The sequence below is a fragment of the Dermochelys coriacea genome, chromosome 10 (genome assembly GCF_009764565.3).
Source record: "Dermochelys coriacea isolate rDerCor1 chromosome 10, rDerCor1.pri.v4, whole genome shotgun sequence".
Classification (NCBI taxonomy): domain Eukaryota; kingdom Metazoa; phylum Chordata; order Testudines; family Dermochelyidae; genus Dermochelys; species Dermochelys coriacea.
The window spans coordinates 22,076,037-22,096,705 of NC_050077.1; the positions used below are offsets into that span (position 1 = coordinate 22,076,037).

Consider the following 20,669-nt stretch of genomic DNA (forward strand, 5'->3'; position numbering starts at 1 on the left):
AGGTAATCACTGTTCAATGTTTATGCTACGTTTATTTAATCTTTTATTATCAAGAAGAGATGCATTCATATGACTGACAGTGATATAACTAATACATTCCATTCTGTGCTGTTAAGGCCTAATACCAATGTTTGCACTGCTCCAGTTTCATAACTAGTTCTCGATTTACTTTTATTACTCTTTTTAGTTATAGGATTGAAAAAACTTATCTTTTCAGATAGTTGAACCTCATTTTCCTTGTAGTTATTAACAGCAAGCTGCTAATTTGTAAGTATGAGGCAGAGTGAGGTCCATATTCTTTGGAAACAATATTCTCCTATCAATAGCAATCATTCTACTTCTGTTCATTTCTCTTACTTCTATTGTAAGTAAGGACATATAGAGTTGTTTATTATTTTTGGAAGCAAATTGATTTTTTTCCTTGATACAGAGAAATTAAGGTAAAAAAGTATTGTATATATTCATGCCCAAAACAGGAAAGGTGGTGCCCAGGAGATTAGCACTATTGTGTTGGGTTGGACAGTTTCCATGGAATGAGTTTGTGGGACTAACTGTTTTTTAATAGTTATTTGCTTCTTTAAATGTACTCTTGGTTTCACTTCTTGGTTATGTTGGCTGGTATCACTGTGCTTTTGTTAAAACGATGCACTAGCGTTAATTGTGTTAATTAATACTGTTAACCAGCTTTTTTCCCTTTTGTTGTTTTCCACTTTCAAAAGGGTGGAGTTCTAAGTGTATTAATTGGATGAGCTGTTATGTATCCACTTTGTCCTACACTACAGTTTTGTCAACCCAACTTAAGCTGACAATCAAAAATAGGTATAATTACGTCGCTTGTGCATGTTCACACTACACTCCTTCTGTCAGCAGAACACATCCACACTTTTCAGAGTAGCAGCCGTGTTAGTCTGTATTCGCAAAAAGAAAAGGAGTACCGGTGGCACCTTAGAGACTAACAAATTTATTAGAGCATAAGCTTTCGTGAGCTACAGCTCACTTCATCGGATGCATCGGATGAAGTGAGCTGTAGCTCACGAAAGCTTATGCTCTAATAAATTTGTTAGTCTCTAAGGTGCCACCGGTACTCCTTTTCTTTTTACATCCACACTTAGTGCTCTAGCATCGAGAATGAGAGCAGTGCACTCTGGGTAGCTATCCCACTATGCTACTCAGCATCTTCTGCAGCTAGGAGTTGTGGAAAGATGGAGTGAATCGAGGTGCATCATGGGTGCAAGCTCAACATCCCATGATGCAGTTCTTTTCGTCCCAGCATTCTATGGGCTTCCGACTGAGTTTTGCAGCACTTTTCAGTGGCCCCTGTTTACTGTACACCTGCTATCTCTGAAAGGATGGGTCCCGCACTGCTCTCTACTGTTGTGGTCACTGTTATGAACACATCGCAGATGGTCATACGGTATATCATGAGCTTCCAGTCTGAACTGGAATCAGAGTTGCCTGACCTGCTGTGCCATGGAATAAACAACACCAGATTACTTCTGGCATTCACAGAGCAGCTGAACATGGTGGACCGTTGCTTTTGGGCTCAGAAACCAAGCACTGAATGGTGGGATCACATCATTATAGAGGTCTGGGATAACAAGCAGCGGGTGCAGAACTTTTGAATGTGGAAAGCCACCTTCCTGGAACTGTGGCAGAGCTTTCCCCAGCACTGCGGCACAAGGACACCAAAATGAGAGCTGCGCTTTCAATGGAGAAGTGTGTGGTGATCGCTGTGTGGAAGCTGGTGACTCCAGAATGCTACCGGTTGGTTACAAATCAGTTTGGAGTCGGGAAGTTGACCATTGAGGCAGTGTTAACGCAAGTGTATAGGCCCATTAATCACATCCTGCTTCGAAGGACTCTGACTCTTGGCAATGTGTGTGAAATAGTAGGTGGATTTGCAGCAGTGGGATTCCCTAACTGCGGAGGGGCAATAGATGGCATGCATATTCCAATTTTGGCTCTGGATCATTTAGCGACAGAGTACATCAATAGTATTACAGGCGCTTGTGGATCACTGTGGGTATTTCACTGGCATCAACATGGGGTGGTCCAGGAAGGTGCATCATGCATGCATCTTCAGGAACATTGGCCTGTACAGAAAACTCCAAACAGGGATTTACTTTCCAGATCAGAAGATTCCACTAGGGGATGTTGACATGCCCATAGTGATCCTGGGAGACCCAGCATATCTGTTACTCCCATGGCTCATGAAGCCTTATACAGGAAACCTTGACAGCAGCAAGGAACACTTCAACAATAGGCTGAGCAGGTGCAGAATGACCATGGAATGTGCCTTTGGCAGATTAAAAGCACACTGGTACTGCCTTTATGGCAGGTTAGACCTAAATGAGGAAAACATTCCCATAGTCATAGCAACCTACTGTGCGCTCCATAATATTTGTGAGGCTAAGACTAAAAAGTTTCCCATGGGGTGGAGCATAGAGGTGGATCGCCTGGCAGCTGAATTTGAGCAGCCTGATATCAGGACTATTAGAGGGGCACAGAGGGGGGCTTTTTGAATTGGGGAGGCTTTGAGGCAACATTTTGATAATGAGCACCAATAATGTCAGGTTTCAGAGTAGCAACGGTGTTAGTCTGTATCCGCAAAAAGAAAAGGAGTACTTGTGGCATCTTAGAGACTAACAAATTTATTTGTGTCTTTCTATACAGCACTCTGCCATGCTTTGTTAACTTGTCACCTTGCATTAAAATTGTGATGATTCCTGATGGGAATTTGTAGTCAGCAAATGATCAAACTGCCACTGTGTATTACTAGCAGCACCAACCACCAAGCGTAGGAATCAACTGCTGACCAGAGTGCTCAGAATGGGCATTGTGGGACACCTCCTGGAGGCCATTTACAGCGACATAACCAAGCATGGTATCTACTTTGACACTTTGTTAATATAACTTTGCCACCTCATCAGCAATGCAGGAGAGTTTTGTCAGCAGAAGGAGCATTGTAGTGTGTACACCTCCACTGTTTTGTTGACAAAACCTGACTTTTGTTGACAAAACTGTATAGTGTAGACAAGGCCTCAGTTAGTTAATGATGCTTAAATACATGGTGTGCTTATTGCCCTCTTCTAAGAGAATAGAGACACTGCTTCTTTGGTAGTCATTGCTTTTTTCTCTCAGGGAATATGGGAATTAAAATGTCATAACATAAGAATGGCCATACTGGGTCAGACCAATGGTCCATCTAGACCTCTGTTTTTCAAAGTTCAGGTCACGACCCAGTACTGGGTGGCAGCATGTAAGGCATGGGGTTGCCTTGCTCAGCACCCAGGGACCATAGTGGCTCTGGTCAGCACTGCCGACCGGGACATTAAAAGTCCCGTTGGCATGCTGCCCAGCTAAGGCAGGCTAGTGCCTACTTGTTCCAACACTGCGCTGCACCCCGTAAGCGTCCAGCAACGGGTCTGGCTTCTAGGCGGGGTGCCATGGGGCTCCACATGCTGCCCCTGCCCTGAGCACCAGCTCTGCACTCCCATTGGCCAATGGTTCCCGGCCAATGGGAGCTGGGAGGCAGTGCCTACGGGCGAGAGCCACACAGACCCACTTGTGTGCCTCCGCCTAGGAGCCAGACCTGCTGCTGGCTGCTTCCGGGATGCAGCACGGTCTGCGCTGCCAAGACAGTCGGGAAGCCTGCCTCTGCACCCCCGCTGTGCTGCTGACAGGGAGCCACCAGAGATAAGTTTGTGCCCCAATCCCCTGCCCCAGCCCTGAGCTTCCCCAAAACCAGAACCGCTTCCTGCACCCAAACCTCTCATCCCTGGCTCCACCCCAGAGCCTGTACCCCCAGCCCAGAGCCCTGACCCCCTCCCATATTCCAACCCCCTGTCCCAGCCCTGAGCCCCGCCCAACCCAGAGCCCCTGTTGAACCCCAAATCCCCGGCCCCAGCCCAGAGCCCTGACCCACTCCCACACCCTTAACCCCTCATTCCCGGCCCCACTCTGCAGCCCTCACCCCCACACATGTACCCTCTGCCCCAGCCCTGAGATCCTCCCAGACCCCAAACCCCTCATCCCCAGCTCTATTGGGTCATGGGCATTAACAATTTTCTTCAACTGGGTCCCCAGGAAAAAAGTTTGAAAACCACTGATCTAGACAAATATCCTGGCTTCCGATAGTGGCCAATGCCAGATGCTTCAAAGCAAAAGGCTTAGGAACATCCAGTATGTGGGATTGCCTCCCTGACCATCCTGGCTAATAGCCATTGATGGACCTATCCTCCGTGAACTGATCTAATTCTTTTTTGAACTCAGTTATGGTTTTGGACTTCACAACATCCCTGGTAATGAGTTCCACAGGTTGACTTGTGTGTTGTGTGAAGAATTGCTTCCTTATGTTTGTTTTAAACATGCTGCCTGTTAATTTCACTGGGTGACATCTAGCTCTTGTGTAATGTGAATAACACTTAACTAAATAACACTTCCCCATTCACTTTCTCCACACTATTCAAGATTTTATAGACCTCTCTCATATACCCCCCTAATAATATCTTTTCCAAACTGAACAGTCCCAGTCTTTTTAATTTCTTCTCATATGGAAGATGTTTAATCTATGTGTCTGATCATTCTGTTCAACTACAGTTTCAGACAATTTGCCTGGTACTGAAGTGAGGCTTACCAGCCTGAAATTGCCAGGATCACCTATGGATCCTTTTTTAAAAATTGGCTTCACATTAGCTATCCTCCAGGCTGATACAGAAGTTGATTTAAGCAATTGGCTATATACCACTACATTCTGCAATGTCATAATTGAGTTCCTTTAGAACTCTTGGGTGAATACCATCTAGTCCTGGTCACTTATTACTGTTTAATTTATCGATTTGTTCCAAAATCACCTCTATTGACACCACAGTCTGGGACAGTTCCTCAGATTTGTCACCTAAAAAGAATGGCTCAGGTATGGGAATCTCCCTAACATCCTCGGCAATGAAAACCGACGCAAAGAATTAATTTAGTTTTTGGCTTCCTTGAAAGCTCCTTTAGCAGCTTGATCATCCAGTGGCCTCACTAATGGTTTGGCAGGCTTCTTGCTTCTTTGTTATGCTGATCATATCTTATCTGCTAATATGTAGGTTGTTTATTACCCCTGCCTTTTAATTATAGAATCATAGGGTTAGAAGGGACAGCAGGGGTCATCTAGTTTAACCCCATGCAAAAATGCAGGGGGCTCCAGATTATTCTGTATTTTTCTTTTTCTGTATGCCAATAGTTTTAATCTTTCAGTGCTAGGACTACAGTAGAACCTCAGAGTTACGAACACCTTGGGAATATGTGTTCTTTGTAACTCTGCAATGTTCATAACTGAACAAAACGTTATGGTTGTTTTTTCAAAAGTTTACAATTGTATGCTGACATAATACAGCTTTGAAACTTTACTAATGCAGTAGAAAAATGCTGCTTTTAACCATCTTAATTTAAATGAAACAAGCACAAAAGCAGTTTCCTTACCTTGTCAAATTTTTTAACTTTCCCTTTATTTTTTAGTAGTTTACATTTAACACAGTACTGTACTATATTTGCTTTTTTCTTTTGTCTCTGCTGCTGCCTGATTGCATACTTCCGGTTCCAAATGCAGTGTGTCGTTGACCAGTCAGTTTATAACTCTGGTGTTCATAACTGAGGTTCTAATGTAGTTTATATCTTAACTTTATTAATCAATTCCATTTGTTGTTAGCCCCATGTAGACATGACATTTTGCAAAAAAGAGACTGCTTTCTGCTTGATCTTTTATGGAGCGGAAGAGGCTGTTGCCTTCTCTAGAACAGTTAACAGAAGGAACAAATATAAGGGAATAGTATGTACCCAGTGCTGGAACATGAATATAAATTCTGGTGCTGCCTTCTTGCTGCTTTCTATATGGATAAAGTAAGCCACATCTTTTCAGCATGCTTTTTTCCCTGGCTTTCCCACAAGTGATTTGCATTGTTCCACACCCCACCCCCAAAAAGGCCTATTTAGAGGAAAAATGCTCTTTTCTGCAGTAATGTACGTTTCTCTGCTTCCAGTTTTCTAAAATACTCTTGAGACTATTGTGATGGGAATTTCCAGGATGTAACCTAGACTGTGCGACCGCTGAACCCTCTGTCTCACCAACCTGGGGTATCCCTCTCATCTGTGATAGTGTCAAGCCACAAACCTCTGGCAGATACTGCACTTACACAGACATCCACAGGCTGGAACACACCCAACTGAGTTACATGAATGCTTTCTCAGCCACTCATGAACCAACAATAGAGAGTTTCCAGCCAATTTCCTACTGTTCCCCCACCTTGCACCCCAGAACTGTACTGTCTTGCTCCGGCCAGAAGCCTGGCCAGTGTAAGTTCATTACCCAGTCTGCCTTGCTATGGAGTGGACACAGACTAGCCTTTGTAAACTGAGCTGAGATTTCCCAAGCACTTCAGCCAAAACACCCTGTTTTAGGTAAAATATAAAACAGATTTATTAGCTACGGAAAGATAGATTTTAAGCGATTATAAGTAGTAGGCATAGAAATCAGAGTTGGTTACTTAAGAAACAAAATAAATTTGCAGTTTGAGTTATACAAACTAAACAGGATTTGAATCAAGCAGTGTCTCACCCTGATATATGGCACAAACAGGTCACAAATCCTGAATATACAGGCTGGAACTCTTTTCTGGCCTGGGACCACCCTCTCCAATTCAAAGTCTTTGTCCTCCAGATGTTTCTTCCTGTTGTTGAGTTGAGGGGAGAGAGAGGGGCCAAGTGATGATGTCACTTCTCCCCTTTATAGTTTCTTCCAGCTTGCTGAAAAGGTCTTTGCTGTGAGATGGGTTAGTCAATCCCCATTGGTCAAACAGTCTCCACTGTCTTTGTGTTCTCTATGATAAATCTCCATAGCATATAGTGGATTCTTTCCTTGACTGCTGTTTGGCTATTACGTTGTTGTACATGAAAGGCTGGCTGTGGGTGTTCCCAACTTCACAACATTTTTCAGTAACATACAGAGCAATACTTTATAACCTAACATATAATGATAGCACATACATTCAAACAGGATATTAATGTTCAACAGGTCGTGACTTTTAAAATGATACCTCACAAGGCATATCATAATTATATCGTCATGGTGAATATGGGGGTTCCAGGGTGCTGCTTTGAGGTACAAAGTGTCACAACTATACTGTATCTTAAAGGAAAGATTAAAATCATGCCCTAGTTCACAAATTACTAGAAATAATATAAACTTGAACTCAGATCTTATTAGATTCAGTAGGCAGGTTACGACTTTAACTTAGATTGGCCATCCATACTTTACTTTTATGGTCTCCTTTATTTGGGGTCTCATGTCTCATATAAAGTCAATATCAGAGACACTCTTCCATATTTCTGCAATAATTATGTATATAATATATATTCCTATTCAGATTTATGATTTTGAACAATGAATATAAAACATTGTCTGCCATTTCTTGAAAATATTTTTTATTTTTCTTTGTAGTTGTCTCTCTTTCCTTGAAACATACATGGTCACCTGACTTACCTAAATTGGAAATAACATCTGAATAGATTCTGAATTTTGTCCATGTGATCTTTCCCTGGCAAAGTAATTGCAAGTCCAGTCATTAGAGCTTATCATGGCAACTTATCTTAATGTATGTAAATCAATAAGGCTATTTGGCAGATATCTTAATTTAGGTGCTTTGCCCTCCTTCCTATTCTTAGGAAAACAAACATTATTGGTCCTTCTCCCTCCTTTACTCTCCAGTGAGTACAGAAAGTCTATGAAATTGAAGCTGAGATAATATTAATAAAGCAAATACTCTGATTATTCAATGAGTTTGCAGAAAAGTAAATGCCATAACTTAATTTCTTTGTCATTTCGAGGTGACCTTTCATCTTCAGGACTGTTAATATTCAAATGCTTGTGGCTGGAAGCTAAGGAATGACAAATCATAGTTTTTCCTATTACTTTATAGGCTTTGTGTGCATTTTAGAATTCATTAATGAGGATTTTTCTTTTTAATTACTGGAGCTCCTTAGACCAGAGTTTTATTCCAGAAGCCTTGATTTTATTCATTTATTTTATCTGAGAGAACAGAACTGAGGATTTATTCATCTTAGAGAGAAAATATGCATGTCCTCATACTCCAGATACCATTACTTCAAATGCTTGATATTAGAGCTAGGCATTAGAAAGTGTAAGAGGTAAGGTTAGGACATTCATGTTTTCAAGAAGGGCCCAAAGAAGGGTTTAACTCTTAATACTCCCCAAGTTCAAGTAGTGGCTATAGCCGTGGTTTGATAGAGCCTATCAATTTCTGTACATAGGCTGCCCAAAATTTTGTTAAAGGTTTACACTAAATTATACTTGCTCTTTTTTCTGAATAGTTTGGCATTCCCTGGATGATTATTGATTACACACTTAAAATAAGCCTAAAATACTGTAAATTGTCTAATTGTGGTAGCCTATATTCTAGCATCAGAATTATAAAATAATGGTAGGTAATGGGGACAGAGTATCCAGGATACTATGTAAGGCTATCCTTAGTTTCCTTTTAATGTCCCCTTAGAGGGGATGCTTATGGGATTATCCCATTAAATTTGCAGAACCAGAAGATCCTTAGGGAATTGTTTTTGCAACCTGTGGGTCCCTTGGTCTACACATTGCTCTATGGACAGGGCCGGGTCCAGGCACCAGCTTTCCAAGCAGGTGCTTGGGGTGGCATTCAGAATGGGGCAGCAGTCAAAGTCCCGCGGTGGCAATTCAGCAGCAGCTCTGCCACTCTTCTGGGCACAGCAGCAATTCAGTGGCAGCTCTGGCGCTGTTGTGGCAGTGGCAATTCAACAGTGACTGCTTGAGGCGTCAAAATTGGTAGAGCCGCCCCTGTCTATGGATCCACTAACTTGTGGGAACCAGCTTTGGTACACCAATGTTATGGCATCCCATTGTAGCTGTGCTAGAGAAATCACAGAAGAGACATCGTGAAGCTTGGAAATAGCTAAGGCAAGTGGGGAGCATGATTAAAATGATTAAAAGTTTGCTTTCTTTCAGGCATGTACATATTTTGTGGTACTGTGGCATCAAACAACTCTATCATAAGCTTTGTGGGGCAGGGACCAGTTTGTTTTTTAAGCATTGCTTAGCACAGTTGGCTCCAGGTCCATGCCTGGGACTTCTAGGTGCTACCATAGTACAAATAAGTTCTGGAGGGTGTGATTTAATAGAGCTGCAACTAGGTTTTAATTTGTGGTTTTGCAGAAAAATAGTTGGAACTCAAGTGGTAAGATTTTTGTATATCTGTGATGCACATTGTGCAAAGCAAAACAGCACTGGTTCTATATTAATTGAACATTTATTTCAGTTGGAATACTCAATTTGCACTATGCTGGAAGCAGAATTGGTCTCCACACATGCAATATAAACCATTAAATTTGCATTTTGAAATACTCAAACTTGCAGCCTGAATATCATCCAAATGTAGGTTTTTTTCCATTACAGATACACTGCTGCAGTCTTCTAATTCAGCAGACTCAGCTGTGCATTGCCCTTTTGTAAGAGCGGAGTAGAACTCAGCATTTGTATTTCTTGGGGTTTTGTGAACATCTTTTTGACTCTCCTCTCACTCCCATTATGATCTGTGCGCTTGTGCACAGCAGCATTTGGCCCATGTGTATTTTGTGCATTTTTAAATCTAGTTCTAGTCTGCAGTTGTTTGGTCTAGATATGTGGCTAATGTTTACGAGTAAGTGTATGCATCTAGTATACTCTAGGTTCAGAATCATAAGCCACCTTTCACAGAGGTGCTGGAACAATTTATATAGGGAGGATGCTGAGAGCCATTTAACCAAACTACAAACCTTGCTTATGATGGAAAGCACTTCAGGTCAGGAGGTGCACCAGCACCCCTAGTTCCAACATTCCCTTTGAATTTCAGATTAGTATAAACCCATCAGCTGAGGGGAAACACTGTGGGAACTGCTCTGTTGTGTCTTGGAGCTTTTGCCTTCCTCATCCCCGTCTCACCCAATCCTGTGGAAATCCTCACCAGCCCTGGGGGAAAGGTCTCTGGGTCTGGGCCTGGTTTGAGGTGTATAATGACCCTGGTGTAGGGACAGGTGGGTGGCTAGGGACAACGCCGGCCCCTGCATCTACAGTAGCAGGGAGATGCCCTGCGTGACACACCCTCGCTAGGGAAACGGCGGCCAGTGTAAATGAACGACCGGGTCCCCCCCTGCATCCCTAAGGTGACTGAGTAGCCAAGCGCGATGGGCGGCGGAGAGCGGCTTTGTGAGTATGACACGCAGCGCCCGACCCGCCGCCTCCGCCGTCTGAGGAGAAGGGGCGGGAGAAAGAAAGAGGGACCAGAAGGCCCCGGATGGAGACGCCTGCCCTTCCCTCTCCTCCGTTCCCCACATGTGCGAGGCGGCCGGAGCCTGGAGCGCGCGCACGCATACTCCCCCACCCCTTCTACCCGCCGGCCAACGGTCTGGGCACGCAACCCTTGCCCGAGAGAGCGAGATCTCGGCCGCAAAGCTCGCGAGAGGACATGTCCGCGGCGGTGGCGAGAGAGGGTGAGTGAGGGGCGGACGGGCAGCGGCGGCTGGGTGCTTCCATGTGGGGTCCGCGGGGGAGGCTATATCACGTGACCGGCTGTGCGCTAATTGAGGGCGGGGGGATTGTTTAATCCCAGCCCTTTTACTAAGAGACGGTAGCCGCCGCTGCGCGGTGTGCCCTGCCCGAGAGGCAGGGTAAAGCTAGGCAGTGTGTCTCTAGGGTTGAGAGCGACTGAGCCCGAGGGCTGTGAGTGGCAGTGAGGGAGCCGCCTGGCCCCTACCGAAGCTGCTGCAGTCTCCCGCCGGAGGTGGTTGCCGTCTAGTGGGAGGCCATGCGACCCCCGTGCAGAGGCCGATGGAGGCCAGTGGTGTGGGGGACAGCAAGCCTTGCACCCCAGCCCATGGAAAAGGGTCAGGATGGTGGTGCCCAAATGAGTCTGTTTCTTGTGTAAAAGCAGCTGATCCTCTGAAAATGGAACCCACTTCACTGTGTTCTGGGCTTGAGGGCTGGGGGCACTGGGCCTTCGGGAAGCTGAGCAGCACCAGGTGAGCTGGAGCGGCCAGGTGCCTGCAGCTCAGATTTTGAACAAAAAATTCATTTTTTGTAGTCTGTAAAGTGTGCTTTATTCCTGTCAGATAAATGGGGCTTGTCTACACGGGGAAATTGAGTGGCATAATTATACATGTTTCAGAGTAGCAGCCGTGTTAGTCTGTATTTGCAAAAAGAAAAGGAGGACTTGTGGCAGCTTAGAGACTAACACATTTATTTGCGCATAAGCTTTCATGAGCTACAGCTCACTTCATCGGATGCATTCAGTGGAAAATACAGTGGGGAGATTTATGTACATAGAGAACATGAAACAATGGGTGTTACCATACACACTGTAACCAGAGTGATCACTTAGGTGAGCTATTACCAGCAGGAGAGCGGGGCGGGGGGGGGAGAGAGAAACCTTTTGTAGTGATAATCAAGGTGGGCCATTTCCAGCAGTTGACAAGAACGTCTGAGGAATAGTGCGGATGGGGGAATAAACAGAGGGAAATAGTTTTATTTTGTGTAATGACCCATCCACTCCCAGTCTCTATTCAAGCCTAAATTAATTGTATCCACTTTCTGTTCTGTTAGGGTGGTAACGGCGAATTTAGACCCCATCATTTTATATGTATAGTTGGGATTATGTCTTCCAATGTGCATTACTTTGCATTTATCAACATTGAATTTTATCTGCTATTTTGTTGCCCAGTCACCCAGTTTTGAGAGCTCCTTTTGTAGCTCTTTGCAGTATGCCTGGGATTAGGTATATGTGACTTTTGTGACTAGTCACAACTAGCAGTGTAGCTTAAACAGCAAGCTATACAGTATACAAAATCCAAAGAATAATTTGTTGAATAATGAAGTAAATATGAGAAAATCACTATCCATTTGGATCTTGAATATTTCATCATTATCTTGGACATTTCATAAACAGTAAAAACACTTTGAAATTATCACAAGTTATTTGTTCAGCTCTCATTAGTAAGTATAAAATATTGAGACAAATGCCAACCAATCATGTTAAAATATTTTATTACTTAGTACTATGAGTACAATATGTATTTTCATTTATGTTTTTATATATAAGGGGAGCTGTGGCTCTTGCTTAATATTATGTAGGTTTCCTCTTCAGATGGAAAAATGCCCAACTTTTGAATTTATAAAACTTATTTTGGCGACTTCTGCAGCAGCAACATTTGGCTCTTCATGAAGTTCTGTTTTAATGTTCAGTCTAGTTCTGTTTTGAAGTTGCTTGATCCCACATACTTGGCTACTGCTAAATAACATGTTTGTACATGATATAGCTTATGTTCAGAATTTAATACTGTCAATGCAGATTTTTCTCACACCAGTTTACAACAAACTATATGGGAATTGAGGATGCCCAGTACCTTGCAGGAGGTACTCTTCCTTTCAGAATCGAGCTGTGTCTGAGGAAACTTTAAAAAAAAAAAAATTAGCCATTTAAAATTAGACTGGACAGAACACTAGAAAATAAGCTTGATGGAGCAACCCTATGGTGGTTTAGGGATTATAAAATTATAGGATTTTTTCCATCTCTAATTTGTAGGATTCTGTTAAATTAATTAGTGCAAAAATTGGAGAGGTAAGTGTTTAGTATATTAATGTTCAGATCATGTTTAGGATTTATTTGAATTAAATATTCAGTAAATCAAATATCTTATTTTGCAAAACAGTCCAGCAGTCAAGATGGATTATTGTGCAGCGGAATGGTAACAAACCATTACAAAGTAACATTTGGGAAGGGAGTATATTTTTATTTTGAAAACTGTAATTTAGATTATCTTGTGATGGGTTGGATCACAGGAAACCCCCTTGGGGCTGCCAACTGATGTGCCAAGACTACTTCTGCCCCTGCTTTCCCTGCCAGCTTGGGATTCCAGCACCCTGTCTTGCTGAGCCAGACACTCCAGTCTGCTCCAACACAGACCCAGGGTCTGAACCACGTGCCCCAAAGCTGCAGATTTAACTGAAAGCAATTTAAGAAGTGTTCCTATCTTTAACACTCAGATGCCCAACTCCCAGTGGGGTCCAAACCCCAAATAAATCCGTTTTCCCCTGTATAAAACTTATACGGGCAAACTCATAAATTGTTCACCCTCCATAACACTGATAGAGAGATGTGCACAGCTGTCCTCCCCCCCGGTATTAATACATAGTCTGGGTTAAATAATTTGTAAAAAGTTATTTTATTAAATACAGAAGATAGGATTGAAGTGGTTCCAGGTAGTAACAGACAGAACAAAGTGAATTACCAAGCAAAATAAAAATAGAACACACAAGTCTATGTCTAAGAAAACTGAATACAGACAAAATCTCACTCTCAGTGGTGCTCCAGTAAGCTTCCTTTTTCAGACTAGTCTCCTTCTAGTCTGGGTCCAGTAATCACACACACCCCCTGTAGTTACTGTCCTTTTTCAGTTTCTTTCAGGTATCCTTGGGGTTGGAGAGGCTATCTCTTGAGCCAGCTGAAGACAAAATGGAGGAGTCTCCCACAGGCTTAAATAGTCTTTCTCTTGTGGGTGGAGACCCCCTCCTCTCTCCTATACAAAATCCAGCTACAAGATGGAGTTTTGAAGTCACATGGGCAAGTCACATGTCCACGCATGACTCAGAACTTACAGGTAGCCGCCATGGCTCACATGCTAGCTTCAACTTCCTTATCTAGACTTTTTATGTGGATTGGAGCCTCCCAAGATCCATTGCCCCTTAAGTGCTTCTTGACTGGGTACTTAATTTGCACATTCCTTTCTCAAGAGGCTGACCAAATGCTTTACAAAGGCTACTTTAAAAATCAAGCCCGTACACAGCCAATATTCATAACTTCGAATAACAAAACAAATACATGCATACAAATAGGATGAATATATTCAGTAGATCATAACCTTTACATAGATATGTTACTTGGCATATGTAGCATAAAACATAGTCCAGTTTTGTCATATATATATTTCCATAAACCCTTATCTGTCAGTCACATATCTAAGTAAAAGTTTGGGGGCAGGGGAGAGGAAACAGTACTCTAGAGGTTATGTTCTAATATATAACACCTCCATTCTCATCCCCCTTCTCCAGCTCCTTTTTCTAATGACTGAAGCCCATGTACTACCGGTTTCGTTGCCCTTTTCTTAGCCTTCTACCTTTAGACATCTATCCCTTCCTTCAGTTGTAGGGACAATAATATTAATTTAAAAACTTCAACTTTCACAAACATTTTTTTAAAATGTCAAGAGTGTCAAGACTCATGTATTACTAACTAGAATAACTGCATGATCTTGTAGTGAGGGCCCTGCCTAGTTCATGGTCCCTTTTGGTCAATTTCACAGTCATAGGTTTTTAAAACTAATCAGTTTCATGGTTTCAGATATTTACATCTGAAATTTCATGTTGTTATAACCATGAGGGTCCCAACCCAAAAGAGGGTGTGCAAGGGTGTCGCAAGGCTATCCTGGAGGGGCGTGTTCCTGGTATTGCCACCCGTACTTCTGCATTGCTGCTGATGGAGGCGCTGCGTTCAGACTTGGGCAGCTGGATAGCAGAGGGTAGCGCAGAAGTGAGAGTCGCATGGTATGGAGGGGTCATCACTTTTTGGGTGGATCCCTGTGGTCAGGGGGGCACTGTGGTCCCTCCTCCCCTAGCCAGCACAAGGCACCTTTAGCCCCGAGCACTGGGCCCGGAGCTGGGGAGGGGCAGAGCTGGGGGCAAGGGTGCTGGAACCTTTGTAGAAGCTCCGCAGCCACTCCCTGTACAGTGATCCTTTCTTCCCCTCCCTCCCCCCGTGGCTGGGGAGCAATGGCGCAAGAAGCAGGGTGGGGTTGCAGAGCTTCCTGCACCTGAGGGAGGTTCTAAGAAGTGGGTATGACCTGGCTCCGGGAGTGGCCTTTGCAGGAGAAGAAGAAGTCCCATCCCTCCCCTGCCCTGTCAGGACTAGCAGCTGGAGCCTGGGTGCATGGGTAGGAGCCCTGGCTGAGGCACTTCCATCCCTGGCAGATTTCACAGGGGAGGCCAGATTTCACAGTCCGTGATGCATTTTTCATGACCATGAATTTGATAGGGCCCTACTTATAGTTTTACATTGGGACCTTTCACACAGACCTGATTACAGGGTCAAAGCCAAAGTTGGTAAACTTAGTAATTAGCAAGATCTGCATATAGTTACACAAACTTGAAATACCACTTAACACCTGTAACCCTAAAGATAATGACTGAAATTTTTCAAAGCTAACCAGGGGGTTTAGCTACACAATTCCTATTAAAGTTTGTGCACACACATTTCACTCATTTCAGAGTAGTAGCTGTGTTAGTCTGTATTCGCAAAAAGAAAAGGAGTACTTGTGGCACCCTAGAGACTAACAAATTTATTTGAGCATAAACTTTCATGAGCTACAGCTCACTTCATCGGATGCATCCGAGTGAGCTGTCGAAAGCTTATGCTCAAATAAATTTGTTAGTCTCTAAGGTGCCACAAGTACTCCATTTCACTCATTGTCATAATAAAAGTGCCAGAGCACAAACATCAACATTCTTCCTTTTAAATGCCAGCTTCTGAGAAATGTCTACTGTGAGAATTCTGTTGTTCTTACTAGATTGAACTGATTTCATAAGCCTCTCAAATCTAGGCAACTGCAGATGCTTTTTCTAGGTATGGGCAGATACCTAAAAGGAAAATATTTAATGCCAAATATCCAAATCTGTCCCTTCCTAAAGCAGTGTCACAAACTCAGCCCAACTGCCAGATATCAGTTGTCATAGCAAAAGTTCCAAAATATAACCACCAATCTTTTTCACCCCCCCCAACTTTTTTTCCCTCTAAACTTCTTTATTCATACTGGGAATCTGCAACTCCCCTAAATATGTTTTGATTATAAAAGAAGTAGTAGTCTAGCATTTTAAATGTTTCAGGTGTAAAAACATTCCAACTCAGGGATTGTGCACACAATTGAGAATTTGAATTCAGAAAGATTTCAAAACATGGTCAGACTTGAAGTCTTGCATGTTATACCGTAGCTATGGAAAAAGGGCATGGGAAAGCACCTCTGGGCTTGGTTTCTTAGTTAGATTTAACTGGAATGACAAATGATCATAGTGTTATATTGTGAGTCATGTTTTTCAAGGTGTCAGAGTCAGATTTGAGTGCACTGAAATGAGTTTTACTGTATAAATTTGGAATTCAATTAAATATTTGCACATCACAAAACTAGGATATTAGAACTTGGATCAAATCCACTCTCTCGGAACAGCTTGCAGGATCAGGGTCTTGGGTTGTAATTTGTAATGCTTTTTTGTTTTGTTTTTTAAATACATATTTAGATTTAAACATTAGTTCTTGTGGAATTATTTGTGATCTTTAATTTTTAGTTTTAATGTCAAATCCATTGTAAATGTGTTGAAATAGAGAATATAAAAGGGGGACACAATTTTAAATATTGGTATTAAGGCAAGTCAAGTATTGTGTTTTGTTTAACATAGGGAACTATTTTACATTTAAGAGCTCATTAGTTTCCTTTATTGCACAACGTAGTCTTCAAAACAGCTCTCTAAATTGTAATTCCTGTCAAGTAGAATTTAAAGGGATATTCATTAATTTAATATTTTACCACTATCTGAAAATGTTTTATGTACTGTTTTTTCAAGTAGCACTTAAGTTTACTACAACTGAAGTAGATTGTAAAGGGGAGAAAACTGTTTTTGGCATATGACAGCACTTTCTGTATAATCACTTTCAACCGTTTCCTCTGTACAGTCAGTTTTCCATTTTTTGTTTGCTTGAGTTTTTAATGCAGCATGGAGAGGAAGATAAATTTTTAAAATCATGAACTGGGATTGTTAACCACAAAATATTGTTAGGGGGACTGTGGTAGGTATACTGTCTGAAACTATTTTTAAATCACATTGTGAAATTGACTAGATTTCCAGTTGATGGTATCCCTGTAAAGATTTGTGATCAATATAGATATGTTGTGTTTTGGTAGAGTTTTATATGTTTCTCTATATTTTTTAAGATTGTATAACAGCCATTTTTAAAGTAGGTTGGGGGTTCTTTCAGCAGTTGTCAGTATTTGATTTGTCTGTTGTCCTTTAACCACAGTCTGTAAGTACCTACCTGGGGAATTTAAAAGGTCTCTATTATCAAAATTTCTGTCTAATAGACAAAGGTATATAAGATTAAATGGCTAAAAGTTGAAGCTAGACAAATTCAAATAAAAAAGTGACATGCACATTTTAAACAGTCAGGACAATTAACCATTGGCACAACTTACTTAGCAATATGGTAGATTCCCTATCACTGGCTATTTTTAAATAAAGATTGGATATTTGTCTAAAAGATGTGCTCTGGTTCAGACAGGAGCTAATTCAAGGAAACCTATGGCCTGTGTTACGCAAGAGGTCAGACTAGATGATTACATTGGTTCATTCTGGCCTTTTAATCTATTAATCTGTATATCTACATTTATATATGTATGCACCTTGAAATAATTGTGGAGGATTTTTGGATGATATTTTATATTTTATTCCTTTTATACTTATGAAACCTATAAACTGTAATGTATGTCAAGTGTATTTTCTTGGTCTGATACTATCATCCTTCCAAATGTATAATGTTTCCAGTAGATCTCAAAAACCAAAGCTACAGTTTTAAATAATTTAAATTAAAAATAAAATTTGACAGTGCTTATTCAAAAAATTGTCTTTTTACTACGTTTTGCTATGTTCTAGATAACTTACATTTGCTTTCTGTTAAGAGGTAATGTTGCCTGTTAGTGCACAGGATTGTGACTCAGGACTCTTGAGTTTGTTCAGAATTCAGTAAGTGCTTTGCTGTGGGAACTTTGGCATGTTGGTTAAATCTCTGTGTATTTGGCTTACTCTTTAAAACTAGTGTAATGCTTATCTAACCCACACAAGCAAGTTTCACCACACCTAATGTTAGTAAAGTTTTGATGTCATCAGATGAAAAGTGCTATATAAGTGTAAGTTATTAAAAATGATTATAAAATAAAATGTTGGTACAGGCTTCAGTTAGTTATTCACTTCCAAAATAGCACCAGAGCACTAAATATGCATGCTTTTTAAAAATCCCTTATGCGCAAGACCAGATCTCTTTTCTTCCTTGTGGGTTACTGGCGGCATTGCATGAAATTGTGTGATTGGCAAACCACTACTTTAACAAATCTTGGGAAAACAAGGGACTTGAGCTACTTAGCAAAGCAAAAGAACTTGAAAAAAAAATCGCAGTTAAAAATGTCATGAATTTCTTAATTACATGCTTCAGATGTTAAACTGTTACAGAAAATAAAAGAGAAATGATTGTTGTTTTTCCATTAGTTATTTGAATGAAGAAAGAAATGGAGCTTTGTCACTGTTAACTACAAGGGTGTTCAGATGTACATGGCAGCATGACCTGCAGAACTACTTTGAATGTGGAAAAAAAGAGAAGTATTGGTAGAGTACAGGCAACAGGATCAGACAGACGTAGGCCAGGATGGCAAGATAAAGAGAAGATTTTTTTGTGGAATGTTGAAGTGTAGTGTGAGACTGTATTACGGTATAATGTTCTGCATTTATGTAAATTTATCTGGCATGCATATAAACCAAGATTGTTCTTAATCACTGAATTGTGTCTACAGATGACATTTACCAGCCAAAGAAACAATTTGATAAAATTGAAGTTCTAGATTTAAAAGTCTATGATTTGAATGTTATTTGCCAAATGTCCTCAACTGTAGCAAAGTGCAGTGAATATTCCCAATAGCCAGCTGTCATGGACTCACAGGTCATGCCCACTCTTGGCCTGTACAGTCCCTGGGGGAAACCCCCTTCAGTGCAACAGCCCTTCTCGGGGGTCCTCCCTCACTCCTGGGGGGTAAGCCCCTCCGCCTCCTGGAACCGCACCTCTCTGAGCCTTAGCAAGCCTTTCTCTCGCCGTGGGCCCCTCAGGGAGTCCACTCGCTCTGAACCCTCAGGGCCTCCACTTCCAGAGGGAATAATGCAACCCTACCCTCTAGACTGGAGTAACTCTCAGCCAGCGTAAAACAGGAGTGTTTATTGAGCGTCTGAACACAGCATAGGAAATTCTCAGGGCCACCAGGCCTGGCCTCCCTCAGCACAGTACATCTAAGTGTCCCCTGCATCCAGGTGGGCTCTGCCCACTCTCTCTCTCCAGTGCTAAGCCCCCATACTTTTCAGCTGGTCATCTGATATCACCTCCTCCAAGCCCCGCCTCTGTCCATTGTCTTCTATCCAGGTAAACAGGGTTGCCTGGACCGCCTCTCTTCTCAGCTGTCCTTAGTACTCCTCTGGCTGGAACTGGCTGGTCAGGTCACCGAAGTCCTCTCTTTGCAGCCCGTTGTCCTCCCACTGGCCAGAACTGGCTGTGATTCCGGAGCTGGGCTTCCTGGTCACCATGTCACCAGTTGCTCGGGTATCCATTCTCCAGGCCATTGGCTGGAGTCCCAAGTTCCATCGCTGGTCTTCTGTCTCCCATCTTCTCGTTAAACCAGTAACACCCAGGGAAACTGTGTCCCACCCCTCAGCATGCAAACCATTGAAAAAAAACAAGAAAACCCCCCACTTCATCACACCAGTATCAAAGGGATAGTCAACACACCATTTATTTAAAATGTATTTAATCAACTGCAGAAGTCTGCTGGTGCATGGAGCATGTCCCTAGGGATGAAAGGCTAGGTTTTGTTTGTTTTAATGTTCAGTTTTGCCAAAAAAAACCAAAACAACCCACAACAAGCAAATAGACTTAGCTCAAAAAGTAAACAAAAATATTAGTATTTAAACAAGTAAGTAAAATCTTGCTTAACACCGCCTTGTGATCCTGGTTGGGTGTGGAACAGTATAAAACTGGAAACAATGGTACGTTATGGCATTCAGTAGGGCAGGACATCCAGTGTTTGAGTCTGCATGAGTTGAGAGAAGCAAAATGCCCGATTCTGTGTTCTAAGCAGTGACTCTCAACTTTTCAGACTACTGTACCCCTTTCAGGAATCTGATTTGTCTTGCGTACTCCCAAGTTTCACCTCACTTAAAAACTACTTGATACAAAATCAGACATAAAAGTAAAAAGTGTCACTGCCCGCTATTACTGAAAAACTGCTTACTTTCTGATTTTTACCATATTATTATAAATCAGTTGGAATATAAATATAGTACTTACATTTCAGTGTATAGTATATAGAGTAGTATAAACAAGTCGTATGAAATTTTAGTTTGTGCTGACTTCACTAGTGCTTTCTAGTTGTAAAACTAGGCAAATATCTAGATGAGTTCATGTACCCCCTGGAAGACCTCTGCATACCCCCTGGTTGATCACCACTGTTCTACAGGGTCTTTCTTGGTACTTGGAAGGTATGATTCAAGATTGGACTTTCTGATTGCCAAGTTGTGGAAGTCTGCATAACTGGAGGGTTTTGGTTTTTATTTTCGTTAAATGAATAAATCCCAGTTTTGTATGCTTAAAATAGATAATTAAACTAAGATTTAGTAAACTTTGTGTAAGAAACTCATATTCCTACGAAAATTTTTGTTCCACTTCCAAACTCTTATTATTTTTATAAAAGTCTACTTT

At 41.9% G+C, this 20,669-nt stretch overlaps 1 protein-coding gene across 8 annotated transcripts in view; it reads left to right on the forward strand.

Annotated features, from left to right (window-relative positions):
* MRTFB (myocardin related transcription factor B) overlaps positions 1–20,669 on the forward strand; it is a 225,753-nt gene that overhangs the window by 12,678 nt on the left and 192,406 nt on the right. For 3 of the 8 annotated variants that reach the window (XR_006274578.1, XM_038417939.2, XM_038417940.2), the window contains exon 1: positions 10,129–10,554. The exons of 1 other annotated variant lie outside the window; for it this stretch is intronic. The gene's annotated coding sequence lies outside the window, so the exon portion shown is untranslated. Of the gene's footprint in view, positions 1–10,126; positions 10,555–20,669 lie in introns of those variants that run through there. 4 more of the 8 variants (XR_006274576.1, XR_006274577.1, XM_043493352.1 and 1 more) reach the window with 3 other exon arrangements.